The sequence below is a fragment of the Cervus elaphus genome, chromosome 33, assembly GCF_910594005.1.
Source record: "Cervus elaphus chromosome 33, mCerEla1.1, whole genome shotgun sequence".
NCBI classification, from domain to species: domain Eukaryota; kingdom Metazoa; phylum Chordata; class Mammalia; order Artiodactyla; family Cervidae; genus Cervus; species Cervus elaphus.
In genome coordinates this window covers 6,973,142-6,990,900 of record NC_057847.1, presented here as the reverse complement: position 1 = coordinate 6,990,900, position 17,759 = coordinate 6,973,142, and the positions used below count along the sequence as shown (strand labels likewise).

At 57.6% G+C, this 17,759-nt stretch overlaps 3 pseudogenes; all 3 read right to left on the bottom strand.

The window, feature by feature from the left end:
• Positions 1 to 2,458: 2,458 nt before the first annotated feature.
• Positions 2,459 to 2,577, bottom strand: LOC122688776 (annotated as a pseudogene).
• A 6,245-nt stretch (positions 2,578 to 8,822) lies between these two features.
• LOC122688765 lies at positions 8,823 to 8,941 on the bottom strand (annotated as a pseudogene).
• A 6,223-nt stretch (positions 8,942 to 15,164) lies between these two features.
• LOC122688753 lies at positions 15,165 to 15,283 on the bottom strand (annotated as a pseudogene).
• Between the last annotated feature and the right edge of the window lie 2,476 nt (positions 15,284 to 17,759).

Sequence of the window (17,759 nt, the reverse complement as noted above, 5' to 3'; positions counted from 1 at the left end):
AGAGAGCGGACGAGCGACAGGCAGGGGCACGGGCACGGACACACACACACACACTCGCACCCACCCAGGCCAAGGGAGACAGCCGGCCGGCGCAAGCTCCTCAGCCAGAGCCAGACCCACAGCGCCTGTGAGAGGCCGGGGGTCAGGAGACTCAGAGGCAGAAAGAGATGAAGGTTCAGAGACAGACTCCCAGACGGCGAGAGGGAGATGAAGACAGACACGCGCGCGGACACACACACACAAACACACACACACACACACACACAGGTGGAGACAGACAGAGGCAGACAGACACGGGAGAGAGGATGGCATCCGATCCGAGACAGACACACTGGCACAACCGTGACCACCCCAGAGAGAGGCCCTGCGGAAGAAGCCGCTTCCCCAAGGGAGGGGGCGTTCCCTTGGGGCGGCCCAGGCTGGACGCGGTGCCCTGGGGCTGGCAGTCCCCCGTGGGGTCCCCAAGACTTCCTCGCAGCTGAAGTCTCAAAGGTCCCCTTCAGCTTGGCTACCTAAGGCAAGACCCAGCCCCCGCCCCCAGACCAGAGGGTGAGTGTGTGAGAGTGTGTGTGTGAGTGTGTCGGTGGGCGAGGCTGTGGTCAGGCCGACTGGGGGCCGGGTGCATACCCACGATGGACGGGGGAGGGTGTGGAGGCGTGGGGGTGGGGCTGGGGGTGGGGAATCTGTGTGGTCCTCTTGCTGTCTCTCTCTCCCTCTTTCTTCTTCTTCTTTTTTTTTTAAAAGGTAAGATGTTTTTATTGAAATATTGGGACTATTCTCTGTACAGCAGCAGTCTCACTGAGAGGCAGTTTTGCCTCCCAAGTAACATTTGACAATGGTTGAAGACATTCTTGATTGTTAAATCTTGGGGAGGGGTGTTATGAGTATCTCATGGGTAAAAGACACAAATGAACAATACTTCGGTTCAATTCTAAACACAGAGAATGTGCCAAATTCTCAAGAAACATTGGTCATACACTTAATTGACTTAATTTCCAAGGTCCTTATGCCTAGAGTAAGTAATCCAGAAACCACACCGTTTCTCGCCTAGCTTTACGCGGGACACGTGGGAGAACAAAAAGTAAGGTTTCACTCCATTCAATGACCTTAGTTTTCTCAGATGCAGTTTTCATAAGCTCACAAACTCCCGACCCACTCACCCTCCCCTGGGGTTGCAAACCTCTCCTTGGAGAAGCCAAAACAAAGAAAGCCCAATCCCGCACGGTGATCAGAGAAGTGCTGAGGAAACCGTCCCTCGGGGTTTCAAGGCGCTGCTCCCGCAGAGGGCCTGCCCACCTAATCACTGCCGGGCAAATGAAGGAGTTCCAACCTGCTCGAGAAACGCTCACTCAAGGGAGGCTTTGACCGCCAGAGCCCCGGGCCCAGACCCCACAGAGAGCAATCTCTCCTCAGAGCCTCAAGGGCCAGGCCTCGGGGCCCGCTCCCCCAGGGCAGAAGGTGCGCGCTAGGGCGCGAGACTGGGGCGCCGAGAGGGCCTGGGACGCCCCGCGCACCCGCCCACCCGCCCTCCCAGAGTGGAGGAGGAGCCCGCCGGTCTCCGGCCTCCACCACCCCGGCCCCCGACTTACCGCGGTGCGCTGGGGGAGGGGAAGTGTCAGGAGTGAGGGGCTAGGCCGCACCACCACCCGCCGCTCAGAGAGCAGCGCGCGGCCGCCACGAAACCGTCGCCGCCGCCGTCTCCAGCACCGATACCGACCGCCGCCGCTCCGGGCGCAGCGCGTAGGGGGCCCGACTGCGTCGCACGCCGCCCGCCCGCCGTCAGAGGCTCACTGCGCGCGCTCCGCCCTCACTGTCTGTGCATTGGCTGACTCCGCCACCACTCTATCTGCATCCGCCCTGTTCTTCACTGGACCACGGGGCTTTTGAAACCGAACGTGAGGGTTGTGAGGGTTGTCTCTGCCAGACTAGGACTCTCTCCCCTCTTTCTGAGTCTCCCTTCCCTGTGCTTTGCAGCTCTTTACCTGTCCGGGGCGGGGTGTGTCTGTGTGTTTCTGTGTGTGTCTTTGTGTGTCTCTGTCTCTGTGTGTGTGTGTGTGTGTGTGTGTGTGTGTGTGCACACGCGCGCGAACGGTCGCCTGGGAGTACTGGGCTGGGGCTCGGGCTGGGGCAGCCCCCGGGATTGCCTGAGGCATGCCAAGGGAGCCCCAGATGGAGACCCGACTGTCATCTGGTTTCCTGGAAGCCAAATCCGGAGGCAAGCCAGGCCTGCGGCGGGAGTCGGGGCCCCGGCCACCCACCGGGGGAGGGGCTGGGGCTGCGGGGACCCAAGAGTTGGGCTGCTGCTGTCTTCGAGGGCCGCCGGCAGGCCGGCTGGCCGGCCGGCTGGAAGGCAGGCGACGGCTCTGAGCGCGCCGGGTGCGAGGGGCCAGGGGCAGGTGGGGCCCGGGGCGGCCAACCGCGCCGGGGGAGCCAGGGCTAAAGGACAGGGGAGGCAGGAAGCCTACAGCACCCGGTATTCCCAGGCGGTCTCCCACCCAAGTACTAACCAGGCCAGACCCTGCTTCGCTTCCCAGATCAGACAAGATCTGGCGCGTTCAGGGTGGTATGGCCCTAGACGGAGGTGGCTGCAGCCAGGCGCCTTAAGAACCTTAAGAACCCTGCGTTGCGCCTCCCTTTCGGTCTGACTTGCCTGCCGGTCAGGCCAGCCGGCCACACCTCTCCAAGGGCCGCGGGCTGCACTTGAGCCGCACGACCTGCGACCGGACTCCGGTCGGCCAGGGCCGGCAGCCCGGCGGCCGCCCGACGCCGCCCGGCCTCCGCACACCGCCAAGCCCGGCCAGAACCCGCCTGGCCCGGCCCGGGGCCCCGGAGGGCTTCCTGGACCCCGAGTGGCCGGCTGGCCGTGCATGCCTGGGCCTGGGGTTGGGGTGAGGGGCGCGGAGGTCTCGGCGCCCTCCCGCCCTGGGCCTCTCCAGGCCCGCCCCCTGTCGGCGCCCGGGCCCACCCCCACCCCCCGCCCCACTCGCCTTCCAGGCTCAGGGCCACGTGGCCCCGGAGGTGTCTGATTCGGGCCCGCCGCGGACCGCGGCCCTCGGTCCTCTGAGCCTCCCGCGGGCGTAGGCGTAGCGCAGCCGGGGCCCTGAGTGCCCATCCTGCCCGGCACCTGCCCAGGGCCCAAACCCACCGCGAGCCACCTGCGCGGTCCACCCCAGCGCCTCAGCCCCACCCCTTCGCCCCACCGCGGCCCCCCTTGTCCCCACGCCGCCCGCCAAGCACGGGACCTTCCTGAGGGCCTTCACACTCTTCCTTGAAGAGTTCTACGTGAATTGAAGACAGGATCTACTGGATTGTCACCAACTGCTAAAACAGACAGACAACAGTTACTTTGATCCTTCTTGCCTTACTGTGAGCTGTGACGGTAGGGAACCTCATGGCTGCTGCACTCAACGCTTTCATTCATTCTCTTGTTTCAAAACAGGGATTCATTGAGCTGCATGGGAGATGAATTCTGTCATTAGAAACGTTGCCACCAGGCTTAAGAAATATATTTATAACTCATTTCTTTCAGGAAACAGGTTTCAAGATCTCCATCAGAAGTCTTTTATTAAGATAAATCACAGCTTTGTCAGGTTCTCCAGAAGTACTCTTATTTTTCACTCCCAAGGAGAAGCGCACTAATAGAACTAAATGAACCTAGTAGGTTATTTTCTCTCTAATGGCACCTGTCTTTATTCATAGGAGTCTGGTCTACATATTTCCTGGGCTTCCCTGGTGGCTCAGGTGGTGAAGAATCTGTCTGCAATGCAGGAGCCCTGGGTTCCACGGCTGGGTTGAGACGATCGCCTAGAGAAGGGAATGGTGACCTCTTCCAGTATTCTTGCCTAGAGAATTCCACGGACAGGGGAACTTGGAAGGCTACACAGTCCATGGAGTCACAAAGACTCGGACACAACTGAGCAACTAATACACGTATTTCTTACTATTTGCTTCGTAGAAGCAATCATTCATAGCCTTTTATAGCACTTTCTGAAGAACGTGTGGTGCCTTTTTCTTTGTTGTAAGCTGCACTAGGTCTTGGTTGCCACACATGGGATCTTTAATTGTGGCGGGCAAACTCTTACTTGCAGTGTATGGGATCTAGTTCACTGGCCAGAGATGGAACCCAGGCCCCTGCATTGGGAGCAGCCACTGGATGACCAGGGAAGCCCTCTAAAGAACTCTTCAAGTGCAACTTTCTGGATGTTCGCAGCAGCTCCGGGCAGTCCTAGTGATGATACTGTTCTGCACTCCCGAGCCCGTGTCCTCCCCGAGGGACACAGGGGCCAAGCGAGCAGACAGATGCTACCCCAGCGTCAGACCGCAGGGCCAGACTGGCTGTGTAAACTCCCTTCCAGTGATGTCCTCTTTTTACCGTTCCTCTGGTAAATTCAGTACTGTTTTCCTTGGAGCGTGTGTTTAAAAAGGAAATCCTAGATGTGTTCCAACATTACTGCCCACTTTGAGGTGGACTGATATCTACCTAGGACTTGTTTATTAAACCCACCTGCCTGAGTACTGTGACTTGATTGGAGTTTTCTTGAAGTCACTCCTGAAGCATTGTGATGGTTTTGTCTGACATTAATAGATTTTTAAAAATGATACGTGTTGGCGTATGGCTATGAAGAAAGGGGAGAATCTGTTGCTATTGCAAACCAATTATGGAGGCAACTTAAAACGGAAATCTGAATTGTAACTGTGTTTCTATTTATGTAAAATACGGTCCTTACCTTGCAGTCTGTAGTTGATGTGCACAGACACAGCAGTGGCTCGCGGGTTGCTCTTCTGCCATCTTCCTGTCCTCCTTCAGTCCCTGCATGTGTATAGGAACTTCAGTGAGATAATGGGGCATTTAACAGAGATTGCTCTGCGCAACACTGTCTTTAGTGTTTCTATTTTAAATTTGCTAGGCTGTTAATTTATATGCAAATAAAAGACACAATAAGAGAGTTCTGTGCCTACTGTGTATACGTAACCTGAAAGTAAATGCAGGATATTGATCCCAGAGGGAAAATAAGTTAAGAGCGTCTGTGTTCAAAGATTTTTGAAAGTTCTTATTTCAGGCTGAACCGTTGTTGGTGACCCGTGAAAGTCGCTCAGTCATGTCTGACTCTGCGAACGCAGGGACTATACAGTCCATGGAATTCTCCAGGCCCGAATACTAGAGTGGGTAGCCTTTCCCTTCTCCAGGGGGTCTCTGCAACCCAGGGATCGAACCCAGGTCTCCTGCATGCCAGGTGGATTCTTCACCAGCTGAGCCACCAGGGAAGCCTGAACACTTATCAGCAGTTAAGGATTTCACAAATGCTAGATTGGAAAGATAAAATAATAATTCTGCTACATTAAAACAGATTTTCTTAAGTTCAAATTTTTTCAATGCAGTTGTAGGGAAGAAGTCTTTCCCCCTTATGGACATATCAGTATGTTAATGCCTAAGAAGTCCTTTTTCGAAAAGTTACAAAAAAGAAAAAAGGCGGAAAATTATGCCAATAAGGCACCACATGATGATGCAAAAAGATGGATACAGACAAGGAAAGAAGGAATAAAAACTAAGCATTATGCTAATGGGAAACCATCATGCAAGTTAATTCGGGGGGAGGGGGGAACCTAATGGAAAACACTTGCTTCTATGCCATAAACCATCTTCGAATTCAGGTTTCATTGGATTTTTCACGATAAACGTTTCATCACCTATACGTTGGCTTGTCGTCTACTTTGCGCAAAAGCCTGGAGCTCCTAACTACTAGGGGGTCTCCCATCCAAGTACTAACTAACCCTGCTTAGTTTCCCAGATCAGAAGACATCTGGCCCGTTCAGGGTGGTATGATCTCATCAGAGGGAGGCGGCTGGCGCCAGGCGCCTTCAAAGCCCTGCGCTGCGCCTCCCTCTCGCTCTGACGTGCCGGTCGAGCCGGCCCGGGCCGCACCTTTCCACGGGGCGCGCGCTGCACTTGAGCCGCACGACCAGCGACCGAACTCGGGCCGGCCAGGCCCGGCAGCCCGGCCGACGCCGCCCCGTCCCCGCACACCGCCGCCCTGGCAAGCAAGCCTGGCCCGGCCCGGGGGCCCGGAGGGTTGCCGGGACCACGAGCGGCCGGTTAGGCGTGCAGGCCTGGGCTGCGGGTTGGCGTGAGGGGCGCGGAGGTCTGGGCGCCCACCCACCCTGGGCCTCTCCAGGCCCGCCCCCCGCTCGGGTCCCCCACCCACCCCTCCGGATCGCTGCTCAGGCCCAAGTGGCCCCAGAGGTGTCTGGCTTGCGGGCGGGCCGGCCGCCGCCGGCGACTGGAGCGCGGCAGCCCCGCCCCTTCGCCCGACCGCGGCCCCCCCTTGTCCCCACGCCGCCCGCCAAGCACAGGACCTTCCTGAGAGAGCGGACGAGCGACAGGCAGGGGCACGGGCACGGACACACACACACACACTCGCACCCACCCAGGCCCAGGGAGACAGCCGGCCGGCGCAAGCTCCTCAGCCAGAGCCAGACCCACAGCGCCTGTGAGAGGCCGGGGGTCAGGAGACTCAGAGGCAGAAAGAGATGAAGGTTCAGAGACAGACTCCCAGACGGCGAGAGGGAGATGAAGACAGACACGCGCGCGGACACACACACACAAACACACACACACACACACACACAGGTGGAGACAGACAGAGGCAGACAGACACGGGAGAGAGGATGGCATCCGATCCGAGACAGACACACTGGCACAACCGTGACCACCCCAGAGAGAGGCCCTGCGGAAGAAGCCGCTTCCCCAAGGGAGGGGGCGTTCCCTTGGGGCGGCCCAGGCTGGACGCGGTGCCCCGGGGCTGGCAGTCCCCCGTGGGGTCCCCAAGACTTCCTCGCAGCTGAAGTCTCAAAGGTCCCCTTCAGCTTGGCTACCTAAGGCAAGAGCCAGCCCCCGCCCCCAGACCAGAGGGTGAGTGTGTGAGAGTGTGTGTGTGAGTGTGTCGGTGGGCGAGGCTGTGGTCAGGCCGACTGGGGGCCGGGTGCATACCCACGATGGACGGGGGAGGGTGTGGAGGCGTGGGGGGGGGGCTGGGGGTGGGGAATCTGTGTGGTCCTCTTGCTGTCTCTCTCTCCCTCTTTCTTCTTCTTCTTTTTTTTTTAAAAGGTAAGATGCTTTTATTGAAATATTGGGACTATTCTCTGTACAGCAGCAGTCTCACTGAGAGGCAGTTTTGCCTCCCAAGTAACATTTGACAATGGTTGAAGACATTCTTGATTGTTAAATCTTGGGGAGGGGTGGTATGAGTATCTCATGGGTAAAAGACACAAATGAACAATACTTCGGTTCAATTCTAAACACAGAGAATGTGCCAAATTCTCAAGAAACATTGGTCATACACTTAATTGACTTAATTTCCAAGGTCCTTATGCCTAGAGTAAGTAATCCAGAAACCACACCGTTTCTCGCCTAGCTTTACGCGGGACACGTGGGAGAACAAAAAGTAAGGTTTCACTCCATTCAATGACCTTAGTTTTCTCAGATGCAGTTTTCATAAGCTCACAAACTCCCGACCCACTCACCCTCCCCTGGGGTTGCAAACCTCTCCTTGGAGAAGCCAAAACAAAGAAAGCCCAATCCCGCACGGTGATCAGAGAAGTGCTGAGGAAACCGTCCCTCGGGGTTTCAAGGCGCTGCTCCCGCAGAGGGCCTGCCCACCTAATCACTGCCGGGCAAATGAAGGAGTTCCAACCTGCTCGAGAAACGCTCACTCAAGGGAGGCTTTGACCGCCAGAGCCCCGGGCCCAGACCCCACAGAGAGCAATCCCTCCTCAGAGCCTCAAGGGCCAGGCCTCGGGGCCCGCTCCCCCAGGGCAGAAGGTGCGCGCTAGGGCGCGAGACTGGGGCGCCGAGAGGGCCTGGGACGCCCCGCGCACCCGCCCACCCGCCCTCCCAGAGTGGAGGAGGAGCCCGCCGGTCTCCGGCCTCCACCACCCCGGCCCCCGACTTACCGCGGTGCGCTGGGGGAGGGGAAGTGTCAGGAGTGAGGGGCTAGGCCGCACCACCACCCGCCGCTCAGAGAGCAGCGCGCGGCCGCCACGAAACCGTCGCCGCCGCCGTCTCCAGCACCGATACCGACCGCCGCTCCGGGCGCAGCGCGTAGGGGGCCCGACTGCGTCGCACGCCGCCCGCCCGCCGTCAGAGGCTCACTGCGCGCGCTCCGCCCTCACTGTCTGTGCATTGGCTGACTCCGCCACCACTCTATCTGCATCCGCCCTGTTCTTCACTGGACCACGGGGCTTTTGAAACCGAACGTGAGGGTTGTGAGGGTTGTCTCTGCCAGACTAGGACTCTCTCCCCTCTTTCTGAGTCTCCCTTCCCTGTGCTTTGCAGCTCTTTACCTGTCCGGGGCGGGGTGTGTCTGTGTGTTTCTGTGTGTGTCTTTGTGTGTCTCTGTCTCTGTGTGTGTGTGTGTGTGTGTGTGTGTGTGTGTGTGTGTGCACACGCGCGCGAACGGTCGCCTGGGAGTACTGGGCTGGGGCTCGGGCTGGGGCAGCCCCCGGGATTGCCTGAGGCATGCCAAGGGAGCCCCAGATGGAGACCCGACTGTCATCTGGTTTCCTGGAAGCCAAATCCGGAGGCAAGCCAGGCCTGCGGCGGGAGTCGGGGCCCCGGCCACCCACCGGGGGAGGGGCTGGGGCTGCGGGGACCCAAGAGTTGGGCTGCTGCTGTCTTCGAGGGCCGCCGGCAGGCCGGCTGGCCGGCCGGCTGGAAGGCAGGCGACGGCTCTGAGCGCGCCGGGTGCGAGGGGCCAGGGGCAGGTGGGGCTCGGGGCGGCCAACCGCGCCGGGGGAGCCAGGGCTAAAGGACAGGGGAGGCAGGAAGCCTACAGCACCCGGTATTCCCAGGCGGTCTCCCACCCAAGTACTAACCAGGCCAGACCCTGCTTCGCTTCCCAGATCAGACAAGATCTGGCGCGTTCAGGGTGGTATGGCCCTAGACGGAGGTGGCTGCAGCCAGGCGCCTTAAGAACCTTAAGAACCCTGCGTTGCGCCTCCCTTTCGGTCTGACTTGCCTGCCGGTCAGGCCAGCCGGCCACACCTCTCCAAGGGCCGCGGGCTGCACTTGAGCCGCACGACCTGCGACCGGACTCCGGTCGGCCAGGGCCGGCAGCCCGGCGGCCGCCCGACGCCGCCCGGCCTCCGCACACCGCCAAGCCCGGCCAGAACCCGCCTGGCCCGGCCCGGGGCCCCGGAGGGCTTCCTGGACCCCGAGTGGCCGGCTGGCCGTGCATGCCTGGGCCTGGGGTTGGGGTGAGGGGCGCGGAGGTCTCGGCGCCCTCCCGCCCTGGGCCTCTCCAGGCCCGCCCCCTGTCGGCGCCCGGGCCCACCCCCACCCCCCGCCCCACTCGCCTTCCAGGCTCAGGGCCACGTGGCCCCGGAGGTGTCTGATTCGGGCCCGCCGCGGACCGCGGCCCTCGGTCCTCTGAGCCTCCCGCGGGCGTAGGCGTAGCGCAGCCGGGGCCCTGAGTGCCCATCCTGCCCGGCACCTGCCCAGGGCCCAAACCCACCGCGAGCCACCTGCGCGGTCCACCCCAGCGCCTCAGCCCCACCCCTTCGCCCCACCGCGGCCCCCCTTGTCCCCACGCCGCCCGCCAAGCACGGGACCTTCCTGAGGGCCTTCACACTCTTCCTTGAAGAGTTCTACGTGAATTGAAGACAGGATCTACTGGATTGTCACCAACTGCTAAAACAGACAGACAACAGTTACTTTGATCCTTCTTGCCTTACTGTGAGCTGTGACGGTAGGGAACCTCATGGCTGCTGCACTCAACGCTTTCATTCATTCTCTTGTTTCAAAACAGGGATTCATTGAGCTGCATGGGAGATGAATTCTGTCATTAGAAACGTTGCCACCAGGCTTAAGAAATATATTTATAACTCATTTCTTTCAGGAAACAGGTTTCAAGATCTCCATCAGAAGTCTTTTATTAAGATAAATCACAGCTTTGTCAGGTTCTCCAGAAGTACTCTTATTTTTCACTCCCAAGGAGAAGCGCACTAATAGAACTAAATGAACCTAGTAGGTTATTTTCTCTCTAATGGCACCTGTCTTTATTCATAGGAGTCTGGTCTACATATTTCCTGGGCTTCCCTGGTGGCTCAGGTGGTGAAGAATCTGTCTGCAATGCAGGAGCCCTGGGTTCCACGGCTGGGTTGAGACGATCGCCTAGAGAAGGGAATGGTGACCTCTTCCAGTATTCTTGCCTAGAGAATTCCACGGACAGGGGAACTTGGAAGGCTACACAGTCCATGGAGTCACAAAGACTCGGACACAACTGAGCAACTAATACACGTATTTCTTACTATTTGCTTCGTAGAAGCAATCATTCATAGCCTTTTATAGCACTTTCTGAAGAACGTGTGGTGCCTTTTTCTTTGTTGTAAGCTGCACTAGGTCTTGGTTGCCACACATGGGATCTTTAATTGTGGCGGGCAAACTCTTACTTGCAGTGTATGGGATCTAGTTCACTGGCCAGAGATGGAACCCAGGCCCCTGCATTGGGAGCAGCCACTGGATGACCAGGGAAGCCCTCTAAAGAACTCTTCAAGTGCAACTTTCTGGATGTTCGCAGCAGCTCCGGGCAGTCCTAGTGATGATACTGTTCTGCACTCCCGAGCCCGTGTCCTCCCCGAGGGACACAGGGGCCAAGCGAGCAGACAGATGCTACCCCAGCGTCAGACCGCAGGGCCAGACTGGCTGTGTAAACTCCCTTCCAGTGATGTCCTCTTTTTACCGTTCCTCTGGTAAATTCAGTACTGTTTTCCTTGGAGCGTGTGTTTAAAAAGGAAATCCTAGATGTGTTCCAACATTACTGCCCACTTTGAGGTGGACTGATATCTACCTAGGACTTGTTTATTAAACCCACCTGCCTGAGTACTGTGACTTGATTGGAGTTTTCTTGAAGTCACTCCTGAAGCATTGTGATGGTTTTGTCTGACATTAATAGATTTTTAAAAATGATACGTGTTGGCGTATGGCTATGAAGAAAGGGGAGAATCTGTTGCTATTGCAAACCAATTATGGAGGCAACTTAAAACGGAAATCTGAATTGTAACTGTGTTTCTATTTATGTAAAATACGGTCCTTACCTTGCAGTCTGTAGTTGATGTGCACAGACACAGCAGTGGCTCGCGGGTTGCTCTTCTGCCATCTTCCTGTCCTCCTTCAGTCCCTGCATGTGTATAGGAACTTCAGTGAGATAATGGGGCATTTAACAGAGATTGCTCTGCGCAACACTGTCTTTAGTGTTTCTATTTTAAATTTGCTAGGCTGTTAATTTATATGCAAATAAAAGACACAATAAGAGAGTTCTGTGCCTATTGTGTATACGTAACCTGAAAGTAAATGCAGGATATTGATCCCAGAGGGAAAATAAGTTAAGAGCGTCTGTGTTCAAAGATTTTTGAAAGTTCTTATTTCAGGCTGAACCGTTGTTGGTGACCCGTGAAAGTCGCTCAGTCATGTCTGACTCTGCGAACGCAGGGACTATACAGTCCATGGAATTCTCCAGGCCCGAATACTAGAGTGGGTAGCCTTTCCCTTCTCCAGGGGGTCTCTGCAACCCAGGGATCGAACCCAGGTCTCCTGCATGCCAGGTGGATTCTTCACCAGCTGAGCCACCAGGGAAGCCTGAACACTTATCAGCAGTTAAGGATTTCACAAATGCTAGATTGGAAAGATAAAATAATAATTCTGCTACATTAAAACAGATTTTCTTAAGTTCAAATTTTTTCAATGCAGTTGTAGGGAAGAAGTCTTTCCCCCTTATGGACATATCAGTATGTTAATGCCTAAGAAGTCCTTTTTCGAAAAGTTACAAAAAAGAAAAAAGGCGGAAAATTATGCCAATAAGGCACCACATGATGATGCAAAAAGATGGATACAGACAAGGAAAGAAGGAATAAAAACTAAGCATTATGCTAATGGGAAACCATCATGCAAGTTAATTCGGGGGGAGGGGGGAACCTAATGGAAAACACTTGCTTCTATGCCATAAACCATCTTCGAATTCAGGTTTCATTGGATTTTTCACGATAAACGTTTCATCACCTATACGTTGGCTTGTCGTCTACTTTGTGCAAAAGCCTGGAGCTCCTAACTACTAGGGGGTCTCCCATCCAAGTACTAACTAACCCTGCTTAGTTTCCCAGATCAGAAGACATCTGGCCCGTTCAGGGTGGTATGATCTCATCAGAGGGAGGCGGCTGGCGCCAGGCGCCTTCAAAGCCCTGCGCTGCGCCTCCCTCTCGCTCTGACGTGCCGGTCGAGCCGGCCCGGGCCGCACCTTTCCACGGGGCGCGCGCTGCACTTGAGCCGCACGACCAGCGACCAAACTCGGGCCGGCCAGGCCCGGCAGCCCGGCCGACGCCGCCCCGTCCCCGCACACCGCCGCCCTGGCAAGCAAGCCTGGCCCGGCCCGGGGGCCCGGAGGGTTGCCGGGACCACGAGCGGCCGGTTAGGCGTGCAGGCCTGGGCTGCGGGTTGGCGTGAGGGGCGCGGAGGTCTGGGCGCCCACCCACCCTGGGCCTCTCCAGGCCCGCCCCCCGCTCGGGTCCCCCACCCACCCCTCCGGATCGCTGCTCAGGCCCAAGTGGCCCCAGAGGTGTCTGGCTTGCGGGCGGGCCGGCCGCCGCCGGCGACTGGAGCGCGGCAGCCCCGCCCCTTCGCCCGACCGCGGCCCCCCCTTGTCCCCACGCCGCCCGCCAAGCACAGGACCTTCCTGAGAGAGCGGACGAGCGACAGGCAGGGGCACGGGCACGGACACACACACACACACTCGCACCCACCCAGGCCCAGGGAGACAGCCGGCCGGCGCAAGCTCCTCAGCCAGAGCCAGACCCACAGCGCCTGTGAGAGGCCGGGGGTCAGGAGACTCAGAGGCAGAAAGAGATGAAGGTTCAGAGACAGACTCCCAGACGGCGAGAGGGAGATGAAGACAGACACGCGCGCGGACACACACACACAAACACACACACACACACACACAGGTGGAGACAGACAGAGGCAGACAGACACGGGAGAGAGGATGGCATCCGATCCGAGACAGACACACTGGCACAACCGTGACCACCCCAGAGAGAGGCCCTGCGGAAGAAGCCGCTTCCCCAAGGGAGGGGGCGTTCCCTTGGGGCGGCCCAGGCTGGACGCGGTGCCCCGGGGCTGGCAGTCCCCCGTGGGGTCCCCAAGACTTCCTCGCAGCTGAAGTCTCAAAGGTCCCCTTCAGCTTGGCTACCTAAGGCAAGACCCAGCCCCCGCCCCCAGACCAGAGGGTGAGTGTGTGAGAGTGTGTGTGTGAGTGTGTCGGTGGGCGAGGCTGTGGTCAGGCCGACTGGGGGCCGGGTGCATACCCACGATGGACGGGGGAGGGTGTGGAGGCGTGGGGGTGGGGAATCTGTGTGGTCCTCTTGCTGTCTCTCTCTCCCTCTTTCTTCTTCTTCTTTTTTTTTTAAAAGGTAAGATGCTTTTATTGAAATATTGGGACTATTCTCTGTACAGCAGCAGTCTCACTGAGAGGCAGTTTTGCCTCCCAAGTAACATTTGACAATGGTTGAAGACATTCTTGATTGTTAAATCTTGGGGAGGGGTGTTATGAGTATCTCATGGGTAAAAGACACAAATGAACAATACTTCGGTTCAATTCTAAACACAGAGAATGTGCCAAATTCTCAAGAAACATTGGTCATACACTTAATTGACTTAATTTCCAAGGTCCTTATGCCTAGAGTAAGTAATCCAGAAACCACACCGTTTCTCGCCTAGCTTTACGCGGGACACGTGGGAGAACAAAAAGTAAGGTTTCACTCCATTCAATGACCTTAGTTTTCTCAGATGCAGTTTTCATAAGCTCACAAACTCCCGACCCACTCACCCTCCCCTGGGGTTGCAAACCTCTCCTTGGAGAAGCCAAAACAAAGAAAGCCCAATCCCGCACGGTGATCAGAGAAGTGCTGAGGAAACCGTCCCTCGGGGTTTCAAGGCGCTGCTCCCGCAGAGGGCCTGCCCACCTAATCACTGCCGGGCAAATGAAGGAGTTCCAACCTGCTCGAGAAACGCTCACTCAAGGGAGGCTTTGACCGCCAGAGCCCCGGGCCCAGACCCCACAGAGAGCAATCCCTCCTCAGAGCCTCAAGGGCCAGGCCTCGGGGCCCGCTCCCCCAGGGCAGAAGGTGCGCGCTAGGGCGCGAGACTGGGGCGCCGAGAGGGCCTGGGACGCCCCGCGCACCCGCCCACCCGCCCTCCCAGAGTGGAGGAGGAGCCCGCCGGTCTCCGGCCTCCACCACCCCGGCCCCCGACTTACCGCGGTGCGCTGGGGGAGGGGAAGTGTCAGGAGTGAGGGGCTAGGCCGCACCACCACCCGCCGCTCAGAGAGCAGCGCGCGGCCGCCACGAAACCGTCGCCGCCGCCGTCTCCAGCACCGATACCGACCGCCGCTCCGGGCGCAGCGCGTAGGGGGCCCGACTGCGTCGCACGCCGCCCGCCCGCCGTCAGAGGCTCACTGCGCGCGCTCCGCCCTCACTGTCTGTGCATTGGCTGACTCCGCCACCACTCTATCTGCATCCGCCCTGTTCTTCACTGGACCACGGGGCTTTTGAAACCGAACGTGAGGGTTGTGAGGGTTGTCTCTGCCAGACTAGGACTCTCTCCCCTCTTTCTGAGTCTCCCTTCCCTGTGCTTTGCAGCTCTTTACCTGTCCGGGGCGGGGTGTGTCTGTGTGTTTCTGTGTGTGTCTTTGTGTGTCTCTGTCTCTGTGTGTGTGTGTGTGTGTGTGTGTGTGTGTGCACACGCGCGCGAACGGTCACCTGGGAGTACTGGGCTGGGGCTCGGGCTGGGGCAGCCCCCGGGATTGCCTGAGGCATGCCAAGGGAGCCCCAGATGGAGACCCGACTGTCATCTGGTTTCCTGGAAGCCAAATCCGGAGGCAAGCCAGGCCTGCGGCGGGAGTCGGGGCCCCGGCCACCCACCGGGGGAGGGGCTGGGGCTGCGGGGACCCAAGAGTTGGGCTGCTGCTGTCTTCGAGGGCCGCCGGCAGGCCGGCTGGCCGGCCGGCTGGAAGGCAGGCGACGGCTCTGAGCGCGCCGGGTGCGAGGGGCCAGGGGCAGGTGGGGCTCGGGGCGGCCAACCGCGCCGGGGGAGCCAGGGCTAAAGGACAGGGGAGGCAGGAAGCCTACAGCACCCGGTATTCCCAGGCGGTCTCCCACCCAAGTACTAACCAGGCCAGACCCTGCTTCGCTTCCCAGATCAGACAAGATCTGGCGCGTTCAGGGTGGTATGGCCCTAGACGGAGGTGGCTGCAGCCAGGCGCCTTAAGAACCTTAAGAACCCTGCGTTGCGCCTCCGTTTCGGTCTGACTTGCCTGCCGGTCAGGCCAGCCGGCCACACCTCTCCAAGGGCCGCGGGCTGCACTTGAGCCGCACGACCTGCGACCGGACTCCGGTCGGCCAGGGCCGGCAGCCCGGCGGCCGCCCGACGCCGCCCGGCCTCCGCACACCGCCAAGCCCGGCCAGAACCCGCCTGGCCCGGCCCGGGGCCCCGGAGGGCTTCCTGGACCCCGAGTGGCCGGCTGGCCGTGCATGCCTGGGCCTGGGGTTGGGGTGAGGGGCGCGGAGGTCTCGGCGCCCTCCCGCCCTGGGCCTCTCCAGGCCCGCCCCCTGTCGGCGCCCGGGCCCACCCCCACCCCCCGCCCCACTCGCCTTCCAGGCTCAGGGCCACGTGGCCCCGGAGGTGTCTGATTCGGGCCCGCCGCGGACCGCGGCCCTCGGTCCTCTGAGCCTCCCGCGGGCGTAGGCGTAGCGCAGCCGGGGCCCTGAGTGCCCATCCTGCCCGGCACCTGCCCAGGGCCCAAACCCACCGCGAGCCACCTGCGCGGTCCACCCCAGCGCCTCAGCCCCACCCCTTCGCCCCACCGCGGCCCCCCTTGTCCCCACGCCGCCCGCCAAGCACGGGACCTTCCTGAGGGCCTTCACACTCTTCCTTAAAGAGTTCTACGTGAATTGAAGACAGGATCTACTGGATTGTCACCAACTGCTAAAACAGACAGACAACAGTTACTTTGATCCTTCTTGCCTTACTGTGAGCTGTGACGGTAGGGAACCTCATGGCTGCTGCACTCAACGCTTTCATTCATTCTCTTGTTTCAAAACAGGGATTCATTGAGCTGCATGGGAGATGAAGTCTGTCATTAGAAACGTTGCCACCAGGCTTAAGAAATATATTTATAACTCATTTCTTTCAGGAAACAGGTTTCAAGATCTCCATCAGAAGTCTTTTATTAAGATAAATCACAGCTTTGTCAGGTTCTCCAGAAGTACTCTTATTTTTCACTCCCAAGGAGAAGCGCACTAATAGAACTAAATGAACCTAGTAGGTTATTTTCTCTCTAATGGCACCTGTCTTTATTCATAGGAGTCTGGTCTACATATTTCCTGGGCTTCCCTGGTGGCTCAGGTGGTGAAGAATCTGTCTGCAATGCAGGAGCCCTGGGTTCCACGGCTGGGTTGAGACGATCGCCTGGAGAAGGGAATGGTGACCTCTTCCAGTATTCTTGCCTAGAGAATTCCACGGACAGGGGAACTTGGAAGGCTACACAGTCCATGGAGTCACAAAGACTCGGACACAACTGAGCAACTAATACACGTATTTCTTACTATTTGCTTCGTAGAAGCAATCATTCATAGCCTTTTATAGCACTTTCTGAAGAACGTGTGGTGCCTTTTTCTTTGTTGTAAGCTGCACTAGGTCTTGGTTGCCACACATGGGATCTTTAATTGTGGCGGGCAAACTCTTACTTGCAGTGTATGGGATCTAGTTCACTGGCCAGAGATGGAACCCAGGCCCCTGCATTGGGAGCAGCCACTGGATGACCAGGGAAGCCCTCTAAAGAACTCTTCAAGTGCAACTTTCTGGATGTTCGCAGCAGCTCCGGGCAGTCCTAGTGATGATACTGTTCTGCACTCCCGAGCCCGTGTCCTCCCCGAGGGACACAGGGGCCAAGCGAGCAGACAGATGCTACCCCAGCGTCAGACCGCAGGGCCAGACTGGCTGTGTAAACTCCCTTCCAGTGATGTCCTCTTTTTACCGTTCCTCTGGTAAATTCAGTACTGTTTTCCTTGGAGCGTGTGTTTAAAAAGGAAATCCTAGATGTGTTCCAACATTACTGCCCACTTTGAGGTGGACTGATATCTACCTAGGACTTGTTTATTAAACCCACCTGCCTGAGTACTGTGACTTGATTGGAGTTTTCTTGAAGTCACTCCTGAAGCATTGTGATGGTTTTGTCTGACATTAATAGATTTTTAAAAATGATACGTGTTGGCGTATGGCTATGAAGAAAGGGGAGAATCTGTTGCTATTGCAAACCAATTATGGAGGCAACTTAAAACGGAAATCTGAATTGTAACTGTGTTTCTATTTATGTAAAATACGGTCCTTACCTTGCAGTCTGTAGTTGATGTGCACAGACACAGCAGTGGCTCGCGGGTTGCTCTTCTGCCATCTTCCTGTCCTCCTTCAGTCCCTGCATGTGTATAGGAACTTCAGTGAGATAATGGGGCATTTAACAGAGATTGCTCTGCGCAACACTGTCTTTAGTGTTTCTATTTTAAATTTGCTAGGCTGTTAATTTATATGCAAATAAAAGACACAATAAGAGAGTTCTGTGCCTATTGTGTATACGTAACCTGAAAGTAAATGCAGGATATTGATCCCAGAGGGAAAATAAGTTAAGAGCGTCTGTGTTCAAAGATTTTTGAAAGTTCTT